The sequence below is a fragment of the Aquarana catesbeiana genome, linkage group LG06 (assembly GCF_042186555.1).
Source record: "Aquarana catesbeiana isolate 2022-GZ linkage group LG06, ASM4218655v1, whole genome shotgun sequence".
Lineage (NCBI taxonomy): Eukaryota > Metazoa > Chordata > Amphibia > Anura > Ranidae > Aquarana > Aquarana catesbeiana.
In genome coordinates this window covers 212,658,034-212,683,218 of record NC_133329.1, presented here as the reverse complement: position 1 = coordinate 212,683,218, position 25,185 = coordinate 212,658,034, and positions in this window count along the sequence as shown.

Sequence of the window (25,185 nt, the reverse complement as noted above, 5' to 3'; positions counted from 1 at the left end):
CACTTTGGACATTATTTTTGCCTTTCGTAAATTAGGCTGGACTTACGGTCCATGCTTCTCATCGTAATCTTTTCTCTGCAAAATTGCTACCATCTCCACCATCTCTTCACAGGCCATATTGGAGGCCTTAAATCTCCTCTTCCTGGATCGGGACATTTTGGGATCCGGGCTTTCCTCGTTACTGGAGTAATTAGTACAAACCTGCTGTGTCTCCGCCATTATTGCTCCTACTGCGCACCGTAGAGAGAGGGGGCGGAGAATATTCATGAAAAAGAACGTCAGGGGCGGGTGACGCAGGCGGAGTTTCATGTATGCGCAGTGTATATAAAGCTAACCCGCATGTGCCGTACGTACGTTCTGTGTGCGGAGAAAGTGAAGTTACGAGCGTCCGAAACGAGGGTAAATTTTCTTTACTTTGTAGCGGCCTATACTGCTTAAAGAGTGATACTTATTATGTTTGGGATAAGATTATGTGAGTTTAGGCTGACATTAGTGTTTTTGTCTTTGTATTGTCTTAAATCAAAAATGAATAATAAGTTTAAGGACCCTGAATTTCTGATACCATTTATTGAGAAGTAGAGGGAGATGAGGAATCTCCAGTAAGGAAGTCAACGCTGGAGAGACTTCTGGCATTTGTGCAGACTTTCATCCCAGAAGCAACCGTGGAGATTTTGGAAAAGAAAATTGGGAACTTGCAAAATATGTATAGGAGGTATCACGTACCTGATCGGAGGCTGAAATGCTGGGAGGGCTTCCCTTGCGACTAAGTGCATAGCGCCCCCTGAAGGTGGCACAGGGGGAGCTATACTCAAAGCAGCAGGGGTTGCTGGCTGTGGCAAGCTGAGATGAAGCAGAGAAGTCCACTGGTGGGCAGCTGACGAGCAGGGTAGACTGCTAGGCAGGGGTACCTCGGAAGTACCAGATGAGATTGTGCAGCAGGGAGTACCAGGAGCAGTGTCAGGAGTAGGGATGAGCTGAACACCCCCAGCCGAACACCAGAACCTGCGAACGGACCGAAAATTCGCACAAACGTTAGAACCCCATTGACGTCTATGGGACTCGAACGTTTGAAATCAAAAGTGCTCATTTTAAAGGCTAATTTGCATGGTATTGTCCTAAAAAGGGTTTGGGGATGCGGGTGCTGCCCCAGGGGACATGTATCAATGCAAAAAAAACTTTTAAAAACGGACGTTTTTCGGGAGCAGTGATTTTAATGATGCTTAAAGTAAAAAAAAAAAAAAAAGTGAAATATTCCTTTAAAAATCGTACCTGGGGGGTGTCTATAGTATGCCTGTAAAGTGGCGTGTGTTTACCGTGCTTAGAACAGTCCCTGCACAAAATGTCATTTTTAAAGGAAAAAAATTCATTTAAAACTGCTTGCAGCTTTAATGTAATGTCGGGTCCTGGCAATATGGATGAAAATCAGTGAGACAAACGGCATGGGTACCCTCAGTCCATTACCGGGCCCTTTGGGTCTTGTATGGATATTAAGGGGAACCCCGCACCCAAATTAAAAAAGGAAACAGCAGTATACAGGCTCTGTACTCTGAACAGCAGTATACAGGCGGTGCAAACAAGACAGGGACTGTAAGTTTGTTGTTAAGTAGAATCTGTCTGTAATTTTGAACTGGTACATTTTTAACGTGTTTAGCTCCAGCCAAAAAATCTATTTTAAGCTTTTTGGAAAACATAGGGAAGGGTTATCACCCATGTGACATTTCTTTGCTGTCTGTGCTCCTCTTCAGAAAATTTCACCTCACTTTTTGTCCCAATGACAAATGTTTTTTGAAAATTTGGGGTTTTTTGTGAAACAAGGATTGGTGATAAAGCATCAGTGGAAAGGAGAAATGTTTTTCCCATACTAACTCTTACAGGAGAGAATTTCCCTTCCTAAGGGGTAGATTTAATCTCACTTCCTGTTGTCTCCTTCCATTTGCAAGTAGGAGTCGTTTGTAAGTTGGATGTTTGAAAATAGGGGCCTGCCCTATATACTCAGCAGAAATTTGGGCCTTAGGTGTTGTTGTGGCCACAACACTGTAAGCCCTCACAGGGCCCTGCTGTGAAATATTAGATCAAGAATTGAAATTACATGCCCCTGTTGAACAGGGGCAGAAAAATTGGGCCTTTGGTGGTGGTGGTGGTGGTGGTGGTGCTGGTGCCACAACACTGTAAGTCCTCACTCCCTCTTGGTGGGCGCAGAAACGGGCCCTGCTGTGAAATATTAGGTCAATAATTGTAATTACATGCCCCTGTTGAACAGGGGCTGAAAAATTGGGCCTTAGGCACTGGTGCTGGTGCCACAACACTGCAACCCCTCACAGATACTCTAGTTGGAACGCAGAAACGAGCCCTGCTGCAAAGTATTGCATCAAAAATTGTAATTACACGCCCCTGTTAAACAGGGGCTGAAAAATTGGGCCATAGGCACTGGTGCTGGTGCCACAACACTGCAACCCCTCACAGATACTCTAGTTGGAACTCAGGAACGAGCCCTGCTGCAAAGCATTACATCAAAAATTGTAATTACACGCCCCTGTTAAACAGGGGCTGAAAAATTGGGCCTTAGGCACTGGTGGCGGCGCCCAGAACCAAAAATGTTCTTACAAGCTATCAGCGTGATCATTGAGGAGGAAGAGGATAATTACTCAGGATAGTCACTCAGCATCAGCATAGGCAGTCTTTGAAGGGATTTGAGATTTCCAAAAAAATTATTCGGTTACATCAGCATCAGGTGCTTGGTAGCTGGTGGTGATCCAAGACTGATTCATTTTTATGAAGGTCAGTCGATCGACCGAGTCGGTGGACAGACGCACCCTGTGATCGGTTACAAAGCCTCCAGCAGCACTGAATGTGCATTCCGAAAGAACGCTGGATGCAGGACAAGCCAGTAGCTCAACTGCATACTGTGCAAGCTCTGGCCAGTGATCCATCCTCAAGACCCAGTAACCCAGAGGATTTTCGGTGGGAAAGGTGTCCAAGTCAGATCTTGCCCCTAGGTATTCCTGCACCATGTAAAACAGACGCTGGCGATGGTTGCTGGAATCGATCATACCTTGGGGCTGCGGACTAAAAAATTGTCTGAACGCATCGGTCAGACGGCCACCTTCTCCACCGCTCCTTCTTTGACTGACCGAAGCCTCAGCAACACGTTTTCCAGAAACAGGAGTTTGTAACCTCCCAGTCTCTGGGAACGCGTTGCACAGACCATTCTGCAAGGCCTCCCGAAGATGTTTCATCCTCTGCTCCCTCTGCGACGGCAAGATAAGGTCCACAACCTTACCCTTGTAACGTTGATCAAGGAGGGTTGCCAGCCAGTATTGGTTCTTCTCCTTGATACCACGAATACGAGGATCCTTACGCAGGCTTTGCAGGATCAGGGAGGCCATGCAGCATAGGTTTGCTGAGGCATTCGGTCCGGAGTCCTCTGGGTCAATAAGGACGACATGGTCCGCAGCCACCTCCTCCGAGCCACGTACAAGTCCATGTGTTTCTTGTGACTGATCCCTTAAAGACTGCTGCTGATGCTGAGTGCCAGGCTCCACCTCCATACTGACACAATCCTCTTCCTCCTCCTCCTCCTCTTCCTGTGTGATCGGCGGGCACACAGGAACACTGTCTGGATAAAGAGGGCCTTGAGAGCTAAGGAAGTCCTCCTCTTCCTGCCTCTGTTCCGCCTCAAGTGCCCTGTCCATTATTCCACGCAGCGTGTGCTCCAACAGGTGGACAAGGGGGACAGTGTCACTGATGCATGCACTGTCACTGCTCACCATCCTCGTGGCCTCCTCAAATGGTGACAGGACAGTGCATGCATCCCTGATCATGGCCCACTGGCGTGGGGAAAAAAAAACAAGCTCCCCTGACCCTGTCCTGGTGCCATAGTCGCACAGGTACTCATTGATGGCCCTCTGCTGTGTGTGCAGCCGCTGCAGCATGGCCAACGCTGAGTTCCACCTGGTGGGCATGTCACAGATTAGGCGGTTCTTGGGCAGGTTAAACTCCTTTTGGAGGTCTGCCAGCCGAGCACTGGCATTATATGACCGGCGGAAATGCACACAGACTTTCCTGGCCTGCCTCAGGACATCCTGTAAGCCCGGGTACCTGCCCAAGAACCGCTGCATCACCAAGTTAAGGACGTGAGCCAAACAGGGCACATGGGTCATTTGTCCCTGTCTGAGGGCAGACAGGAGGTTGGTGCCATTGTCGCAAACCACCATTCCTGCCTTAAGTTGGCGTAGCATCAACCACCTCTGAACCTGCCCCTGCAGAGCTGACAGAACCTCTGCCCCAGTGTGGCTCCTGTCCCCAAAGCACACCAGCTCAAGCACCGCATGGCATCTTTTGGCCTGCATACTTGCGTAGCTCCTTGAATGGCTACGGAGCACCGCTGCTTCCGAGGACCAAGCACAGGAAGAGGCCATGGAGGAAGAAGAAGAGGAGGGGGTGGAGGAGAGAGGTGTGTTACAATCATTAGTAGTGGCATTTTGGAGGTGTGGTGGCAGAACAACCTCCAACACTACTTCACCTTGTCCTGCATCCTTCCCAGCTGCCAGCAGAGTCACCCAATGCGCGGTGAAACTTAGGTAACGTCCCTGTCCATGCCTGCTGGACCATGAGCCAGCAGTAATATGCACCTTAACGCTGACCGCCCTGTCCAACGAGGCATGGACATTGCCTTCCACATGCCGGTAGAGAGCCGGAATTGCCTTCCGTGAGAAAAAGTGGTGTTTGTGTACCTGCCACTGAGGAACCGCACATTCCACAAACTCACGGAAGGGGGCAGAGTCTACCAACTGAAAAGGCAGCAGTTGAAGTGCTAATAATTTTGCCAAGCTAGCATTTAACCGCTGGGCATGTGGATGGCTGGGAGCGAACTTCTTTCGGCGGTGCAGCAGCTGGGGCAGGGAAATTTGCCTGGTACAATCTGACGTTGGTGTACCGAAAGCAGATTGCCCACAAGTACTTGGCTGTGACACACCTAATTCTCAACCTTCATTACTCTCAGTGCGGGTCTCAGAGAGGACTGAAGGTATAGTGGGGTTGGAGATCTCAGCTGATGAGGAGCAAGGAGAGGTCCTCTTTGTTCTTTGGTGTGGGTCTTTTAGATACGCTTGCCAACGAACTGCATGGCAGGTCAACATATGTCTGGTCAAGCATGTGGTGCCCAAGCGGGAGATGTTTTGGCCACACGAGATACGCTTGAGACATATGTTGCAAATAGCAGCGGTGCGATCTGATGCACTCGTCTCAAAAAAGGCCCACACCAAAGAACTTTTGGAATAACACACAGAGACAGCGGTGCCCTGCACATGCGGAGCTTTGCGGTGTGATGCAGTCAGTGTGCTACCCTTAGGCTGGCCCCTGGAGGGCATCCTGCCTCGTTGGTGATGTGCCTCCTCCTCCTCTCTCCTATCAGGCACCCGCGTTGTGTCAATGACCTCATCATCCCCTCCCTCCTCATCACTGGAGCAAACCTGGCAGTATGCTGCAGCAGGGGGAGCATGACTGCCAGATTGCTGTCCTTCTTGGGCACCCTCTCTGTCCATGCTCACGTTACTGCCTTCATCTAGCTCAGTATCATCATCAGAGCCTTCTAAACGCTGGGCACCCTCCTAGGGCATGTACCCAACACTGTGGTCAAATAGTTCGAGGGACTCCTCAGGAGGACATGGTGGGGCTAGGGAAGGAGTCACTGATGCCATTGAGCCGAGGGAAGAGGCTGCGTTGGCAGCTGCTTTGCCAGACAAAGTACCCTGAACATGGGTGAGAGAGGATGAGGAGGATGAGGACGGCTTGGTCATCCACTCGACCAAGTCTTCCGCATGTTGCGGCTCAACACGGCCACCTGCCGAAAAAAAGGCCAAGCGTGTCCCACGGCCATGTGCTGATGAGGATGCACCGTCTCCACGACCAGCACTGTTGCCTCTAGACACAGAGCCTGCTTGCCCTCTTTTATTGGCCTGTGACTGTCTGCCTCTCCTTGTTGGCCTTCCAGACATACTAATGGCCTGTAGCTGCCCTAAGCTGGGATATATATATATATATATATATATATATATATATATATATATATATATATATATATACTGATACTGCAGCTAGCAAAATCAACTGCCTGCCTGTAGTATGAGAAGACCACCAACCTTCTACAGGTACACTACCGTTCAAAAGTTTGGGGTCACATTGAAATGTCCTTATTTTTGAAGGAAAAGCACTGTACTTTTAAATGAAGCTAACTTTAAACTAGTCCTAACTTTAAACAAATATACTCTATACATTGCTAATGTGGTAAATGACTATTCTAACTGCAAATGTCTAGTTTTTGGTGCAATATCTACATAGGTGTATAGAGGCCCATTTCCAGCAACTATCACTCCAGTGTTCTAATGGTACAATGTGTTTGCTCATTGGCTCAGAAGGCTAATTGATGATTAGCAAACCCTTGTGCAATCATGTTCGCACATCTAAAAACAGTCTAGCTCCTTCCAGAAGCTACAAAACTGACCTTCCTGTGAGCAGATTGAGTTTCTGGAGCATCACATTTGTGGGGTCAATTAAACGCTCAAAATGGCCAGAAAAAGAGAACTTTCATCTGAAACTCGACAGTCTATTCTTGTTCTTAGAAATGAAGGCTATTCCATGCGAGAAATTGCAAAGAAATTGAAGATTTCCTACAACGGTGTGTACTACTCCCTTCAGAGGACAGCACAAACAGGCTCTAACCAGAGTAGAAAAAGAAGTGGGCGGCCGCGTTGCACAACTAAGCAAGAAGATAAGCACAATAGAGTCTCTAGTTTGAGAAACAGACGCCTCACAGGTCCCCAACTGGCATCTTCATTAAATAGTACCCGCAAAACACCAGTGTCAACATCTACAGTGAAGAGGCGGCTGCGGGATTTTGGGCTTCAGGGCAGAGTGGCAAAGAAAAAGCCATATCTGAGACTGGCCAATAAAAGAAAAAGATTAAGATGGGCAAAAGAACACAGACATTGAACAGAGGAAGACTGGAAAAAAGTGTTGTGGACGGATGCCAAAGGTGTGCAATGCTGTAATTGCTGCAAAAGGAGGATTCTTTGATGAAAGCAAAGTTTGATGTAAAAACAATGTTATTTCAAATACAAATCATTATTTCTAACCTTGTCAATGTCTTGACTCTATTTTCTATTCATTTCACAACGTATGGTGGTGAATAAGTGTGACTTTTCATGGAAAACACAAAATTGTTTGGGTGACCCCAAACTTTTGAACGGTAGTGTAGCTTTAGGTGAACACTGTGCAGAGCTCGCAAAAAACTAACTTGTAGCTTATTTAACTGTCTGCGGTAGTGATAGGATCAGAAAAACAGCTTTAGCTGAACACTGTAAGGAGGACGCACTACCATAGGTGTGCACCCCAAAGCTCAAATAAATATGCATGTGTATATGTACTGATGGTGTCAGTAGGGCAGTGGACAGTGTAATTTTGTTAATTTTCTTTTCACAAAAATTTTTGGCTTGTGTATCATTTTTGGGGGGGATGAAATATCAGTGGTCTAAACAGGGGGGAATATGCAGCACACAAGGCAATTAGGGTGTGCCCAGGCATACCCTGTGCGCACGCCTATGCGCACTACCCTAACTTGTAGCTTTAGCTGAACACTGTGCACTACACTAACTTGTAGTTTTAGCTGAACACTGTGAGGAGGACGCACTACACTAACTTGTAGCTTATTTAGCTGCCTGCGGTAGTGATAGAATCAGGAAAACACCACCAACCTTCTACAGGTAGCTTTAGGTGAACACTGTGCAGAGCTCGCAAAAAAATAACTTGTAGCTTATTTAGCTGCCTGCGGTAGTGATAGGATCAGGAAAACACCATCAACCTTCTACAGGTAGCTTTAGCTGAACACTGTGCAGAACTCGCACTACACTAACTTGTAGTTTTAGCTGAACACTGTGAGGAGGACGCAGTACACTAACTTGTAGCTTTAGGTGAACACTGTTCAGAGGACACACTACACTAACTTGTAGCTTTAGCTGAAGACTGTGCAGAGGTCGCACTACACTAACTTGTAGTTTTAGCTGAACACTGTTCAGAGGACGCACTACACTAACTTGTAGCTTTAGCTGAACACTGTGCAGAGGTTGCACTACACTAACTTGTAGTTTTAGCTGAACACTGTGAGGAGGACGGACTACACTAACTTGTAGCTTTAGCTGAACACTGTGAGGAGGACGCACTACCCCAACTTGTAGCTTTAGCTGAACACTGTGCAGAGGTCACACTAAACTAACTTGTAGCTTTAACTGAACACTGTGAGGAGGAGGCACTACACTAACTGTAAATAGTCTAGCTGCCTGACTGTGGTACTAATAGGATCAAAAGAACACCAGCAATTTTTTTCAGGTACACTGTTTCCATGAAAATAAGACCTAGCGCGATTGTCAGCGATGGCTGGAATATAAGCCCTACCCCCCAAATAAGCCCTACTCTGTTTCCCCCAAAATAAGCCCTACCCTGAAAATAAGACCTACAAGGACTTTAACTAGGGCTTATTTGGGGGGGTAGGGCTTATATTGCAGCCATCACCGACAATCACGCTAGGTCTTATTTTCGGGGAAACAGGGTAGCTGTAAATACTGTCACAAGACAAGCCTGCCTGTCAGTAGGAAGATAACAGGAACAGATCTAGCTAAACGGAATACAGTGTGTGTGTATATATATATATATATATATATATATATATATATATATATATATACAACACCTGTGCTGTGATTGGCCAAGCATGCGGGTCATAGTGCATGCTTGGCCAATCATCAGCCAGCATTGCATTGCGAACGGCCCATATCGTTCGCAATTCGGCGAACGGGCGAACAGACGATGTTCGAGTCGAATATGGGTTTGACTCGAACACGAAGCTCATCCCTAGTCAGGAGCCAGGCCGGGGTTCATACACAGGACAGCAAGCAGTAGCAAAGTCAATGAAACAAGCCAGGGGGTCATACACAGTGCAGCAGATCAGAACGGAGTAACAGGAACAAGCCAAGGATCAAGCCGGGTCAATGTAGACCAGATAGGTCAAGACAAGCCGGGTCGTTAACTGGTAATCCAAGACAATAGGAACAGGAACTCAGGGATGTACAAGAAGCTGAAGATCATGCAGCAGTTGGTGACTGCTGCAACATGCTTTAAATAGTATACTGGTGCCTGGAGTCTCTCACGTAGTGCATGTGCTTTGGCGCACACGTATGCGCATTGGCGCATGTGTGCACACTGAAGAATACACTGTCCTGACAGCTCTCGTCTGCGCGCGTGCGCACGTGCGTATGCACATTAGCGCTGGAGAATTTGTGTTTGTTGATACAAGATTCTGCTGGCCATAGATGTCAGTTCTCCTGCGGGTTAGTCCTTGACAGTGCCCCCCCAAAGGGGCAGCCTCCGGATGCCCAGGCGTGCTTGCTTCTCCGGATATCTTCTGAAGAATTCACGTAACAGTTTAGGGGCATCAACATCATTTGCGGGTTCCCAAGAGCTCTCCTCTGGTGAGTAGCCCTTCCACTTCACTAGATATTGAATTTGTCTACCTCTCTTTCGACAATCCAGGAAGGCTTCCACCTCAAACTCCATGTCTTCACTCACTGCGATTGGAGGTGGAGGAGGATCTTCTCTTCCAGAAAAGGGGCCAGCACTGATTGGCTTGAGCAGTGAGATGTGAAAGACTGGGTGAATCTTGTAAGAGCTCGGCAGAGACAATTCAAAAGCCACAGGATTAATCTCTCTCTTAATTGCAAAGGGACTGATGAACCTTGGGCCCAGCTTCCGGGAGGGGCAAGACAATTTGAGATTCAATGTGGAGAGCCAAACTTTGTCCCCTACTTTCAGAACTGGATCACCTTTCTTCTTCCTGTCGTAATGCTTTTTGTAGTCTTCCTGTGATTTTTTCATGTTTTCTTGAAGAACCTGTAAATTTTCTTGAATGAAAGTTAATCTGTCCTGTACAGCAGGTACCGCTGCTTCTGGGATGACATGAGGCAAGAAGGATGGGTGGAATCCATCGTTCACCCAGAATGGAGACTGATTGGTGGAGGCGTGTACCGAATTATTATAGGTGAATTCGGCACATGGCAGCAAGGTTACCCAGTTATCTTGAGAGAAGGTAGAAAAACAGCAGAGGTACTGTTCTAGCGTCTGATTTGTCCTCTCCGTCTGGCCATTACTCTGCGGGTGATAGGCAGAGGACAAACAGAATTCAATGTTCAAAGCTTTACAGAGAGCCCTCCAGAACTTTGAAGTAAATTGTACTCCTCTGTCGGATACAATCTTACGATCTCTTTAATAAAGACATGTGTTGTATCTATGGCAGAAGGTGTACCTAGTAGAGGCAGAAAGTGGGCCATCTTTGATAAACGATCGACCACCACCAGGATAGTGGTAAAGCCTTCGGATGGGGGTAGCTCTACAATAAAATCCATAGACAGCATTTTCCAGGGGCGGTCTGGGATAGGTAGTGGTCTTAGCAGACCCCAGGCTTGGGTGCAGCTTCCCTTAATTCTGGTACAGGTTGTGCAGGAGCCTACGAAATCCTTACAATCTTGCCTCAGGTTAGGCCACCAGTAGGATCGCTGAATCAGCTCAATAGTCTTATGGATCCCAAAATGGCCGGCAAGCTGGTGTTTGTGAAAGGTCTTGAGGACCTGAAGCCTGGCTCCCACGGGAACGAAGATCTTGTCCCCGTGCCACAGAAGTCCTTCCTGCCTTCTGAATGCAGATCCTTCGGATTCAGAGCATTGAGCAGAGGTTTGTTCAAGGGTTGATCTTAGATCAGGTTGAACTAAAAGGACATTCTGAGGGGACAAGATGGTACTAGGGGCCACAGTCTCTGGAGTTTCTGGAAACCTGCGTGAGAGGGCATCCGCTTTCCCATTCTTGGACCCCGGATGGTAAATAAGGTGAAAGTTAAACCTCAAAAAGAACAAGGCCCATCTGGCTTGCCGTGGTCTTAGTCGTTTGGCGGATCTGAGATATTCAAGGTTCTTATGGTCGGTGAATATCATGATGGGGTGAGCTGCGCCTTCAAGTAGGTATTGCCATTCTTCGAGAGCAGCTTTTATTGCCAGTAATTTCCAATCCCCCACATCATAATTTCTTTCCGGTTGGCTTAGTTTTTGGGAGAGAAAGGCTACAGGGTGTAGTAAAACTTTAGGGCCTTGGCGTTGTGACAGAATAGCCCCTATGGCGACTTCTGATGCATCGACCTCCAAAACGTAGGGCAGGGCTGGATCTGGATGTTGCAGAATGGAGGCCGAGGTGAATAGAGCCTTTAGTTTATCAATAGCTTCTTGAGCTTCCTGGGACCACTGGAAATGGGTATGCTAGCGAGTGAGCTGAGTAATGGGGGCAATAATACCAGAAAAGTCTTTAACAAATCTCCGATAACAGTTAGCGAACACCACAAATCTTTGGATACTTTTCTTGTCGGTCGGGGCTGACCACTCCAAAATAGCGGATACTTTCTGAGGGTCCATAGCTATCCCAGATGTGGAAATAATTAAGCCCAGGAATTGTATGGACGTCTGTTCGAATTGACACTTTTCTGCTTTTGCATAGAGTTTGTGTTCTCTCAATGTAGATAGTACCTTCCGGACGTGGGTTCTGTGTAACTCCAAAGTGTCAGAGAAGATGAGGATGTCATCCAAATATACAATCAGGAAATGATCCAGGAACTCTCTAAAGATATTGTTTACAAAATGTTGAAAGGTCGCTGGGGCATTACATAATCCGAAAGGCATAACACGGTATTCAAAATGCCCGAAACGAGTTCTGAAAGCGGTCTTCCACTCATCCCCCTTCCTGATGCGCACAAGGTTGTAGGCACCTCGTAAGTCCAGCTTAGTAAAGACTTGGGCAGAACGGAATCTCTGAAAAAGCTCAGGAACCAGGGGGAGAGGATAACGATTTTTGACCGTGATTTTGTTAAGTTCCCTGTAGTCCATACAAGGCCTGAGGGTATGGACTTTCTTCTCCGCAAAGAATATTCCGGCACCAGCTGGGGATGATGACGGGCGGATGAACCCTTTCTCCAAGTTCTCGTCAATATATTGACGTAGAGTCTCAAGCTCAGTCTCTGAAAGTGGAAATATTCGACCAAAGGGGATCTCTGCACCAGGCGACAACTTCATCGGACAATCGTAAGAACGATGGGGTGGCAAAGTGTCGGCTTTTTTCTTATCGAAGACATCTAAGAAGTCATGGTAAACTGGAGGGACATCTTGGCTAGAATTGGAAACTGGCTGGACGGTAAGGAAACTGGAAGGTGCTACAGGTTCAGGTATGATACAATGCTGTTGGCAATAGGTTGACTTGAAATAGATATTCCCTGTGTTCCAGTCTGAGGGTTGTGTGCCCATAGCCAAGGGAGTCCCAAAATTACAAGGAACATTGGAGAACAAAGAACATCAAAACAAAGAAATTCTTGATGGCCTGGGTCAATCATGGTGAGAGTAAGCAAAGTCTCTTGAGTAACAGGCCCAAACTGCGGTGTCGATCCGTCGGCCAAATGAATTTTAAGTTTATGTTCCTTCTTCCGAAGTGGAATCTGAAAGTCTTTAGCCAAGGAAATGTCCAAAAAGCAACGGCAAGCCCCGGAGTCGATCATTGCTGGAAGTCTGACCTCTCCTCTTGCCAACTGTAATGCGATATGGAGAACAAGATGAGTTGGAGAAGGTTTCGAGACTTGGAGGCTAGTAGAGTTGTGGAAAGGAAATCTACTGGGCCTTATTGGACAGTTGAGATGAATATGTCCTGGTTATCCGCAATAGAAACATAGGTTAGCTTGCCGGTGATGAAGTTTCTCATTAGGGGTCAGAGCAGAGCGAACTGCGCCAATTTGCATAGGCCCTTTGTTGGACGTGACCGGAGTGGTGGGTGCAGGAACGGCCGGAACTGTAGGCATCATCCAAGAAGGCTGGAGGGATCGTGCACGTTCAGACTGTCGCTCCCGCAGGCGCCTATCAAGTTGGACGACTAGCGGATGAGTCCTTCTAATGTGGTTGGGGACTCTACTCGTGCAAGTTCGTCTTTGACAAGTTCAGATAAGCCAAGCCGGAATTTGAATCTGAGAGCGGCCTCATTCCACCCTGTGTCGGCAGCCCAACTGTGAAAGTCCACGATATAATCCTCTACAGGGCGCTGCCCTTGCCGCAAGGCATGAAGGGCGGCCTCAGTAGTAGCCATACGTTGTGTAACAGGCCCAAACTGCGGTGTCGATCCGTCGGCCAAATGAATTTTAAGTTTATGTTCCTTCTTCCGAAGTGGAATCTGAAAGTCTTTAGCCAAGGAAATGTCCAAAAAGCAACGGCAAGTCCCGGAGTCGATCATTGCTGGAAGTCTGACCTCTCCTCTTTCCAACTCTAATGCGATATGGAGAACAAGATGAGTTGGAGAAGGTTTCGGGACTTGGAGGCTAGTAGAGTTGCGGAAAGGAAATCTACTGGGCCTTATTGGACAGTTGAGATGAATATGTCCAGGTTCTCCGCAATAGAAACAGGTTAGCTTGACGGTGATGAAGTTTCTCATTAGGGGTCAGAGCAGAGCGAACTGCGCCAATTTGCATAGGCCCTTTGTTGGACGTGACCAGAGTGGTGGGTGCAGGAACGGCCGGAACTGTAGGCATCATCCAAGAAGGCCGGAGGGATCGTGCACGTTCAGACTGTCGCTCCTGCAGGCGCCCATCAAGTTGGATGACTAGCGGATGAGTCCTTCTAATGTAGTTGGGGACTCTACTCATGCAAGTTCGTCTTTGACAAGTTCAGATAAGCCAAGACGAAATTTGAATCTGAGAGCGGCCTCATTCCACCCTGTGTTGGCAGCCCAACTGTGAAAGTCCACGATATAATCCTCTACAGGGCGCTGCCCTTGCCGCAAGGCATGAAGGGCGGCTTCAGCAGTAGCCATACGTTGTGGATCATCATATAATCTGAACATGGCTGCAAAGAACAAGTCCACTGAATTAATAGTGGGATCCTTTTGCTCCAATAACTGATGGGCCCAAGATTGGGGTTCATTGGACAGCAGGGAAATAACGAATCCCACTTTAACAGTTTCTAGGGAAAAAGTTCTTGGTTGAAGGGTCAGGTAAAGTAAACAGGTATCTTTGAATGCTCGGAACTTCCTTCGGTCACTGGAGAAGCGTTCAGGAGTAGGTACCCTTGGTTCAGGGGGTGGAACCATCATAGGAGACATTGCTTGGTTCTGAAGGTGAATCTCCAACTGGGAATAATGTCCTTGTAGGCTTGTTACCGCTTGGGTAAGTGCAGTGACTTGCTGGCACAGAGTCTTGAGCGGGGAAGCACCTGCGTCAGCCTCTGACATTACTGGCTGCATGATACTATCACGTACCTGATCAGAGGCTGAAATGCTGGGAGGGCTTCCCTTGCTACTAAGTGCAGAGCGCCCCCGAAGGTGGCACAGGGGGAGCTATACTCAAAGTGGCAGGGGTTGCTGGCTGTGGCAAGCTGAGATGAAGCAGAGAAGTCCACTGGTGGGCAGCTGATGAGCAGGGTAGACTGCTAGGAAGGGGTACCTCGGAAGTACCAGATGAGATCGTGCAGCAGGGAGTACCAGGAGCAGTGTCAGGAGCCAGGCCGGGGTTCATACACAGGACAGAAAGCAGTAGTAAAGTCAATGAAACAAGCCAGGGGGTCATACACAGTGCAGCAGATCAGAGCGGAGCAACAGGAACAAGCCAAGGGTCAAGCCGGGGTCAATGTAGATCAGATAGGTCAAGACAAGCCGGGTCGTTAACTGGTAATCCAAGACAATAGGAACAGTTACTCAGGAATGTACAAGAAGCTGAAGATCATGCAGCAGTTGGTGACTGCTGCAGCATGCTTTAAATAGTATGCTGGTGCCTGGAGTCTCTCACGTAGTGCGTGTGCTTTGGCGCACACGTGTGCGCATTGGCACGCGCGTGCACACTGATGAATACACTGTCCTGACAGCTCTAGCAGCAGGTTAGTCCCTGACAGGAGGGAGCATAACAAGATCCAGACTTCCCTGAGATCAGGAGCATCAGCAGATGATGTGTATGTACCCAGGCTGTGGTACTTCAAGAAACTACGTTTTCTTGACGACCAGACTGAAGCCAGGGAATCACTTTCGACCCTTCCCTCTACCCCAGCAGAGGCTGATGAGGACTAGGGATGAGCCGAACACCCCCCGGTTCGGTTCGCACCAGAACCTGCAAACGGACCGAAAATTCGCACGAACGTTAGAACCCCATTGACTTCTATGGGACTCGAACGTTCGAAATCAAAAGTGCTCATTTTAAAGGCTAATTTGCATGGTATTGTCCTAAAAAGGGTTTGGGGACTCGGGTCCTGCCCCAGGGGACATGTATCAATGCAAAAAAAAGTTTTAAAAACGGCCTTTTTTCAGGAGCAGTGATTTTAATGATGCTTAAATTAAAAAAAAAAGTGAAATATTCCTTTAAATATCGTACCTGGGGTCATTTAAAACTGCTTGCGGCTTTAATGTAATGCCGGATCCTGGCAATATGGATGAAAATCAGTGAGACAAACAGCATGGGTACCCCTAAGTCCATTACCAGGCCCTTTGGGTCTTGTATGGATATTAAGGGGAACCCCGCACCCAAATTAAAAAAGGAAAGGTGTGGGGCCCCCAGGCCCTATATACTCTGAACAGCAGTATGCAGGCGGTGCAAACAAGACAGGGACTGTAGGTTTGTTGTTAAGTAGAATCTGTTTGTAATTTTGAACTGGTACATTTTTAACGTGTTTAGCTCCAGCCAAAAAATCTATTTTAAAGGGGTTGTAAAGGTAACAATTTTTTCACCTTAATGCATTATATGCATTAAGGTGAAAAAACTTTTGACAATACCGCCGCCCCCAGCCCCCCCGTTTTACTTACCTGACACCTCGAATCTCCGCTGCTCGTTCCCGTCTTCTCTATTGCAGCTCAGCCTGGTCGCTGATTGGCTACAGTGGATGGATTGAAAGCAGCGCAGCCATTGGCTCGCGCTGCTGTCAATCACATCCGATGACGCGGCGCGCTGGGGGGCGGGGCTGAGTGATACAGTGAGCGGCTATAGCCGCCGGCTGTATCACGGGAGCGCGCCCGCAATAACTAACCGCCATGCGAGGGAGCTCGCATTAGGGTGGTTAGTTCTTGCGGGGAGGAGCTGAAACAGCCGCCGAGGGACCCCAGAAGAGCAGGTTCGGGGCCACTCTGTGCAGAACGAGCTGCACAGTGAAGGTAAGTATGACATGTTTGTTATTTTTTTTTTTTTTTTAATTACCTTTACAACCCCTTTAAGCTTTTTGGAAAACCTAGGGAAGGGTTATCACCCCTTTGATATTTGTTTTGATGTCTGTGCTCCTCTTCACAAGATTTCACCTCACTTTTTGTCCCAAAATGTTTTTTGAAAATTTGTTTTTTTTTGTGAAAAAAGGATTGGTGATAAAGCATGAGTGGAAAGGAGAAAAGTTTTTCCCATATTAACTCTTACAGGAGAGAATTTCCCTTCCTAGGGATAGATTTCATCTCACTTCCTGTTGTCTCCTTCCGTTTGCAAGTAGGAGTCGTTTGTAAGTTGGATGTTTGAAAGTAGGGGCCTGCCCTATATACTCAGCAGAAATTTGGGCCTTAGGTGTTGTTGTGGCCACAACACTGTAAGCCCTCACAGGGCCCTGCTGTGAAATATTAGATCAAGAATTGTAAATACATGCCCCTGTTGAACAGGGGCAGAAAAATTGGGCCTTTGGTGGTGGGAAAAATTTATTCGGTTACATCAGCATCAGGTGCTTGGTAGCTGGTGGTGATCCAAGACTGATTCATTTTTATGAAAATAAAGTCGGTGGACAGACGCACCCTGTGATCGGTTACAAAGCCTCCAGCAGCACTGAAGGTGCGTTCCGAAAGAACGCTGGATGCAGGACAGGCCAGTAGCTCAATTGCATACTGTGCAAACTTTGGCCAGTGATCCATCCTCAAGACCCAGTAACACAGAGGATTTTCGGTGGGAAAGGTGTCCAAGTCAGATCTTGCCCCTAGGTATTCCTGCACCATGTAAAACAGATGCTGGTGATGGTTGCTGGAACCGATCATACCTTGGGGCTGCGGACTAAAAAATTGTCTGAACGCATCGGTCAGACGGCCACCTTTTCCACCGCTCCTTCTTCGACTGACCGAAGCCTCAGTAACACGTTGTCCAGAAACAGGAGTTTGTAACCTCTCAGTCTCCGGGAACACGTTGCACAGACCTTTCTGCAAGGCCTCCCGAAGATGTTTCATCTTCTGCTCCCTCTGCGACGGCAAGATAAGGTCCGCAACCTTACCCTTGTAACGTGGATCAAGGAGGGTTGCCAGCCAGTATTGGTCCTTCTCCTTGATACCACGAATATGAGGATCCTTACGCAGGATTTGCAGGATCAGGGAGGCCATGCAGCGTAGGTTTGATGAGGCATTCGGTCCGGAGTCCTCTAGGTCACTAAGGACGACATGATCCGCAGCCACCTCCTCCCAGCCACGTACAAGTCCATGTGTTTCTTGGAACTGTAAATGATCTCTTAAAGACTGCTGCTGATGCTGAGTACCAGGCTCCACCTCCATACTGACACAATCCTCCTCCTCCTCCTCTTTCTGTGTGATCGGCAGGCACACAGGAACACTGTCTGGATAAAGGGGGCCTTGAGAGCTAAGGAAGTCCTCCTCTTCCTGCCTCTGTTCCGCCTCAAGTGCCCTGTCCATTATTCCACGCAGCGTGTGCTCCAACAGGTGGACAAGGGGGACAGTGTCACTGATGCATGTACTGTCACTGCTCACCATTCTCGTGGCCTCCTCAAATGGTGACAGAACAGTGCATGCATCCCTGATCATGGCCCACTGACGTGGGGAAAAAAAACAAGTTCCCCTGACCCTGTCCTGGTGCCATAGTCGCACAGGTACTCATTGATGGCCCTCTGCTGTGTGTGCAGCCGCTGCAGCATGGCCAACGTTGAGTTCCACCTGGTGGGCATGTCACAGATTAGGCAGTTCTTGGGCAGGTTAAATTCATTTTGGAGGTCTGCCAGCCCAGCACTGGCATTATATGACCAGCGGAAATGCACACAGACTTTCCTGGCCTGCCTCAGGACATCCTGTAAGCCCTGGTACCTGCCCAAGAACCACTGCACCACCAAGTTAAGGACATGAGTCAAACATGGCACATGGGTCAGTTGTCCCTGTCGGAGGGCGGAGAGGAGGTTGGTGCCATTGTCGCAAACCACCATTCCTGCCTTAAGTTGGTGTGGCGTCAACCACCTCTGAACCTGCCCCTGCAGAGCTGACAGAACCTCTGCCCCAGTATGGCTCCTGTCCCCCAAGCACACCAGCTCAAGCACCGCATGGCATCTTTTGGCCTGCATATTTGCGTAGCCCCTTGAATGCCTACGGAGCACCGCTGGTTCCGAGGACAAAGAACAGGAAGAGGCCATGGAGGAAGAAGAAGAGGAGGGGGTGGAGGAGAGAGGTGTGTCAGAATCATTAGTAGTGGCATTTTGGAGGCGTGGTGGCGGAACAATCTCCAACACTGCTGCACCTTGTCCTGCATCCTTCCCAGCTGCCAGCAGAGTCACCCAATGCGCGGTGAAACTTAGGTAACGTCCCTGTCCATTCCTGCTAGACCATGAGTCAGCGGTAATATGCACCTTACCGCTGACCGCCCTGTCCAGCGAGGCATGGACATTGCCTTCCACATGCCAGTACAGAGCCTGAATCGCCTTCCGTGAGAAAAAGTGGCGTTTGGGTACCTGCCACTGAGGAACCGCACATTCCACAAACTCACGGAACGGGGCAGAGTCTACCAACTGAAAAGGTAGCAGTTAAAGTGCTAGCAATTTTGCCAAGCTAGCATCCAAACGCTGGGCATGTGGATGGCTGGGAGCGAACTTCTTTTGGCGGTGCAGCAGCTGGGGCAGGGAAATTCACCTGGTACAATCTGACGTCGGTGTACCGAAAGCAGATTGCCCACAAGTACTTGGCTGTGACACACCTAATTCTACGCCTTCATTCCTCTCAGTGCAGGTCTCAGAGAGGACTGAAGGTATAGTGGGGTTGGAGATCTCAGCTGATGAGGAGCAAGGAGAGGTCCTCTTTGTTCTTTGGTGTGGGTCTTTTAGATACGCTTGCCAACGAACTGCATGGCAGCTCAACATATATCTGGTCAAGCATGTGGTTCCCAAGCGGGAGATGTTTTGGCCATGTGAGATACGCTTGAGACATATGTTGCAAATAGCAGTGGTGCAATCTGATGCACTCGTCTTAAAAAAGGCCCACACCAAAGAACTTTTGGAATAACGCGCAGAGACAGCAGCGCCCTGCACATGCGGAGCTTTGCGGTGTGATGCAGTCAGTGTGCTGCCCTTAGGCTGGCCCCTGGAGGGCATTCTGCCTCGTTGGTGATGTGCCTCCTCCTCTCTCCTATCAGGCACCCACGTTGAGTCAGTGACCTCATCATCCCCTCCCTCCTCATCAATGGAGAAAACCCGGCAGTATGCTGCAGCAGGGGGAGCATGACTGCCAGATTGCTGTCCTTCTTGGGCACCCCCTCTGTCCGTGCTCAGGTTACTGGCTTCATCTAGCTCAGTATCAGTACCTTCTAAACGCTGGGCATCCTCCTGAAGCATGTACCCAACACTGTGGTCAAACAGTTCGAGGGACTCCTCAGGAGGACATGGTGGGGCTAGGGAAGGAGTCACTGATGCCATTGAGGGAAGAGGCCGCGTTGGCAGCTGCTTTGCCAGACAAAGTACCCTGAGCATGGGTGAGAGAGGATGAGGAGGATGAGGACGGCTTGGTCATCCACTCGACCAAGTCTTCCGCATGTTGTGGCTCAACATGACCAGCTGCCGAAAAAAAGGCCAAGCGTGTCCCACGGCCACGTGCTGATGAGGATGCACCGTCTCCACGACCAGCACTGTTGCCTCTAGACACAGAGCCTGCTTGCCCTCTTTTATTGGCTTGTGACTGTCTGCCTCTCCTTGTTGGCCTTCCAGACATACTAATGGCCTGCAGTGAGATGTAGCTGCACTAAGCTGGGATATATATATATATATATACATATATATATATATATATATATATATATATATATATATATATATATATATATATATATATATATACATATATATATACATATATATATATACATATACATATATATATATATATATACATATATATATATACATATATATATATATATATATATATATATATATATATATATACACATATATATATATATATACATATATATATATATATACATATATATATATATACATATATATATATATATATATATATATATATATATATATATATATATATATATATATATTGATGCTGCAGCTAGCAAAATCAACTGCCTGCCTGTAGTATGAGAACACCACCAATCTTCTACGGGTAGCTTTAGATGAACACTGTGCAGAGGACGCACTACACCAATCTTAAAATAATGTAGCTGCCTGCGGTAGTGATAGGATCAGGAAAACACCACCAACCTTCTACAGATAGCTTTAGCTGAACACTGTTCAGAGGACGCACTACACTAACGTTAAAATAATGTAGCTGCCTGCGGTAGTAATAGGATCAGGAAAGCACCACCAACCTTCTGCAGGTAGCTTTAGCTGAACATTGTTCAGAGGATGCACTTCACTAACTTGTAGCTTTAGCTGAACACTGTTCAGAGGACGCACTACACTAACTTGTAGCTTTAGCTGAACACTGTGCAGAGGTCGCACTACACTAACTTGTAGCTTTAGATGAACACTGTGAGGAGGACGCACTACACTAACTTGTAGCTTTAGCTGAACACTGTGAGGAGGACGACTACACTAACTTGTAGCTTTCGCTGAACACTGTGAGGAGGATGCACTACACTAACTTGTAGCTGTAGCTGAACACTGTGAGGAGGACACACTACACTAACTTGTAGCTTTAGCTGAACACTGTGCACTACACTAACTCGTAGCTTTAGATGAACATTGTTCAGAGGACGCACCACACTAACTTGTAGCTTTAGCTGAACACTGTTCAGAGGACGCACTACACTAACTTGTAGCTTTAGCTGAACACTGTGAGGAGGACGCACTTCACTAACTTGTAGCTTTAGCTGAACACTGTGCACTTCACTAACTTGTAGCTTTAGATGAACACTGTTCAGAGGATGCACTACACTAACTTGTATCTTTAGCTGAACACTGTTCAGATGATGCACTACACTAACTTGTAGCTTTAGCTGAACACTGTGCAGAGGTCGCCCTACACTAACTTGTAGCTTTAGCTGAACACTGTGAGGAGGACGCAGTACACTAACTTGTAGCTTTAGCTGAACACTGTGAGGAGGACGACTACACTAACTTGTAGCTTTAGCTGAACACTGTGAGGAGGACGCACTACACTAATTTGTAGCTTTAGCTGAACACTGTGAGGGGGACTCACTACACAAACTTGTAGCTTTAGCTGAACACTGTGCAGAGGTCACACTAAACTAACATGTAGCTTTAGCTGAACACTGTGAAGAGGACGCTCTACACTAACTGTAAATAGTCTAGCTGCCTGACTGTGGTACTAATAGGATCAGAAGAACACCAGCAATTTTCTTCAGGTAGCTGTAAATACTGTAACAACACAAGCCTGCCTGTCAGTAGGAAGATAATAACAGGAACGGATCTAGCTAAACTGAATACAGTGTATTTATATATATATATATATGTATTTATATATATATATATATATATATATATATATATATATATATATATATATATGTATATATATAACACCTGGGATGCATATATATACACAATACACTGTAAGTGCAGCTAACTCACTGACTGTCCTGCCTAATCTATCTAACTTAAATCAAATGACACTGTCTCTCTGTCTCTGTCTCTCAACGCCGGAACACACACTACACAGGGCCGCCCTATAGGCGGCCTTATATAGTGTGGGGCATGTACTAAATCCCCTGAGCCATAATTGGCCAAAGCCACCCTGGCTATGGCCAATTACAGCTCTCTCTACAGACGACGCTGTGATCATCAGCCAGCAATGCACTGATGCCGCAGTGAATTATGGGCCATGACGCGCCACACGAATTTGGCACGAACGGCCCATATCGTTCGCAATTCGGCGAACGATCAAACAGACGATGTTCGAGTCGAACATGGGTTCAACTCGAACACGAAGCTCATCCCTAATGAGGACCAACCTGGGACTTCCATCCTGAAAGAACCGCATGCGACCATCTGGAGCCAGGTATATTATTTTTAGACATATTTAGTGTCCTAATATTAATGATGTTAACTAGATGTTCTAATTGATTACCTATTAAGGCTTTTATCCAAAAAATTATATCTACATATCAATTGACAGTAGTGGCCAAAAATGTTTGTCACCAGCTTGAAAAAATTCTGGTGTCAGAATGATACTCTTTTATATGTATTAACATTGAATTTGCAAGTCATGAGCTGAAAATTGTGTGTGATTGATGAACCAAAAACTAAAACTATGTCCCTTTTTTATACACAGGATGAGCTCAGCCAGGACGAGGGTCTGGAAAGTGGCAGGCAGGAAGAGGCCGGGCCCAGTGACAGCCAGGAGGAGGCAGGGGTTAGTGTCAGCCAGGAGGTGGCCGGGCCCAGTAGGATCCTCACCAAATACTCAAGCCAAATACTACTTGACTTGCAGTTGTGACACAGTATTTCAATGCAAAATTCCCATTCAGCTTGAAAAAAAAAACACATTCAGGAGGCAGCAGCATCACCTCCTGCACTAACATGGGATGATCTTAAAGGGGCTTTACCCACAATCCTGTTATTTAGGTACAGAGTTCAGGATTCAGGTGTACACTACGTACAGAGTGCAGGGTTCAGGTGTGTGCTACATAAAGATTGCAGGTTTCAGGGCTGCACTGGATACAGAGTGCAGGGTTCAGGGGTGCACTGGATACAGAGTGCAGGGTTCAGGGGCGCACTGTGTACACAGTGCAGACAGAGCAAAGACAAGGGGTGGGTGGGTGGGAGGGGCAGCTGCCCTGGGCGCAATGGTTTAGTGGGGGTGCCTGCCAGGATTAGAGCAGAGCATGTCTAAAGAGCTGCCTGTTGACTTGGCTACACCTGCCTGAGGTGAGGATGAGGTGGATCGCAGATAAATTAAAACATATAAGTATTATTAACATATTTTTTATTTAGCATATTCTCATTATTTTGTGAAAAAAGGCTCTAATCAAGCCCCCACGACCTCCTTAGCTTTGGGTACTGTGGAGCAATCTACTATTAAAATTTCTCAGTTGATCACCCATTGATTACCATGGCCTCAAGGAATATGAGAATTAATTACTTTTTTGTACCTGGCCCGCAGCTACAGAGGTTAGTGATAGACATGTGCAATTCGTTCTGGTCTTAATACAAATTCAGACAAATTTTTGGTTATTCGGAGATTCTGATGTATCCGAATCTCTGAAATAAATAGTAAGGAATATTCAGATATATCCGAATCTCCAAATTAAATAGTAACGAATTTAGTTGAAATCCGTTATAATTCGTTTAGTTTATTTGTTTCGGCGAAAAACGATCGACTGATTCTAATTTTGTGTGAACAAATGGCTGGTTGTTAAGCAGTGGGCTGGAAAGCCGGCTGCTCGCGTCCTTAACAACCATCAGTCACGTGACGTCAGAAGTGGCGGTGCTACCGGGTGATGTAGCCGGGTGGCCCCGCCCCTTGCCTATATAAGAACTGTCAAAAGCAGCGGGTAGCCTCCCAGGAGGTGGAGTGTCGTAATTGACGATAGATTTACATCGAAGGACACTATTTTTTATTTATTTTTTAATAAAGGACTTGTCAAAAACTATTTCTTGTGGTTTTTTCCTTTTTGACACATTTTCGGTGAATTGGTAGGGGTACGATACCCATTCACATGAGGGGGGATGGGATCTGGGGGCCCTCTTGTTAAAGGGGGCTTTCAGATTCTGATAAGCCCCCCGCTCGCAGACCCCGACAACCACAGCCCAGGGTTGTCGGAAAGAGGCCCTTGTCCCCGTCAACATGGGGATAAGGTGCTTTGGGGTGGAGGGCGCAGAGCCCCCACTCCCCATGTTAGGGCATGTGGCCTGTTATGGCTCAGAAAGAGGGGGGCGCTCGCTCATCCTCCCCCTTTCCTGACCTGCGAGGCTGCATGCTGGGATAAGGGTCTGGGATGTATTTTTTTTGGGGGGGGCACGCTGTTTTTATTTTACATTTTGGCGTGGGGTTCCCCTTAAAATCTATACCAGACACGAAGGGCCTGGTATGAACTGGGGGGGGACCCCAGAACTTTTTTTTTTTTTTTTATTGCCGGAAATGGTGTAGTATTGCCAGCAACTTAAATGTAATTTCATGCATTTTTTTTCTTTAGAAATGTCATTTTTGTTGCAGTATATTTTATACATGCTACAGAAACGCCACTTTACAGGCAGACTAAGGGTACCTCCCAGGCACTATATTTAAAAGAATTTTTCATTTTTATGGTTTCACTTAAAGTGGGAGCCCCACTTTAAGTAAAACAATAAAAAATTCCTTTAAATATAGTGCCTGGGGGGGTCCCCTTAGTCCAGGGGTAGGCAACCTCAGCACTCCAGCATGCAGTGAAACTACAAATCCCATCATGCCTTTAGGAGTCATGCCTGTGATTGTGAAGGTCTTGCAATGTCTCATGGGACTAGTTTCACCACAGCTGGAGGGCCGAAGTTGCATACCCCTGCCTTAGTCTATCTGCAAAGTGGCGCATCTTTAGCATGTGTAACACATGCTGCAGCAAAAATGAAATTTCTAAAGAAAAATAACAAGTTAAATCACATTTAAATTGACTGCGCTTGCAATTGCTGGCACACAGCTCTTTAAAAAAAAACAAAAAACCAGCGTAGGGTCCCCCCTCAGTCCATACCAGACCCGAAGGCCGAAGACCTTCGCAATCACAGACATGACTCCTAGAGGCATGATGGGATTTGTAGTTTCACTGCAGCTGGAGTGCCGAGGTTGCCTACCCCTGAGCTAAGGGGACCCCCCAGGCACAATATTTAAAGGAATTTTTTATTGTTTTACTTAAAGTGGGGCTTCCACTTTAAGTGAAAAAATAAAAATGAAATATTCCTTTAAGGGGAA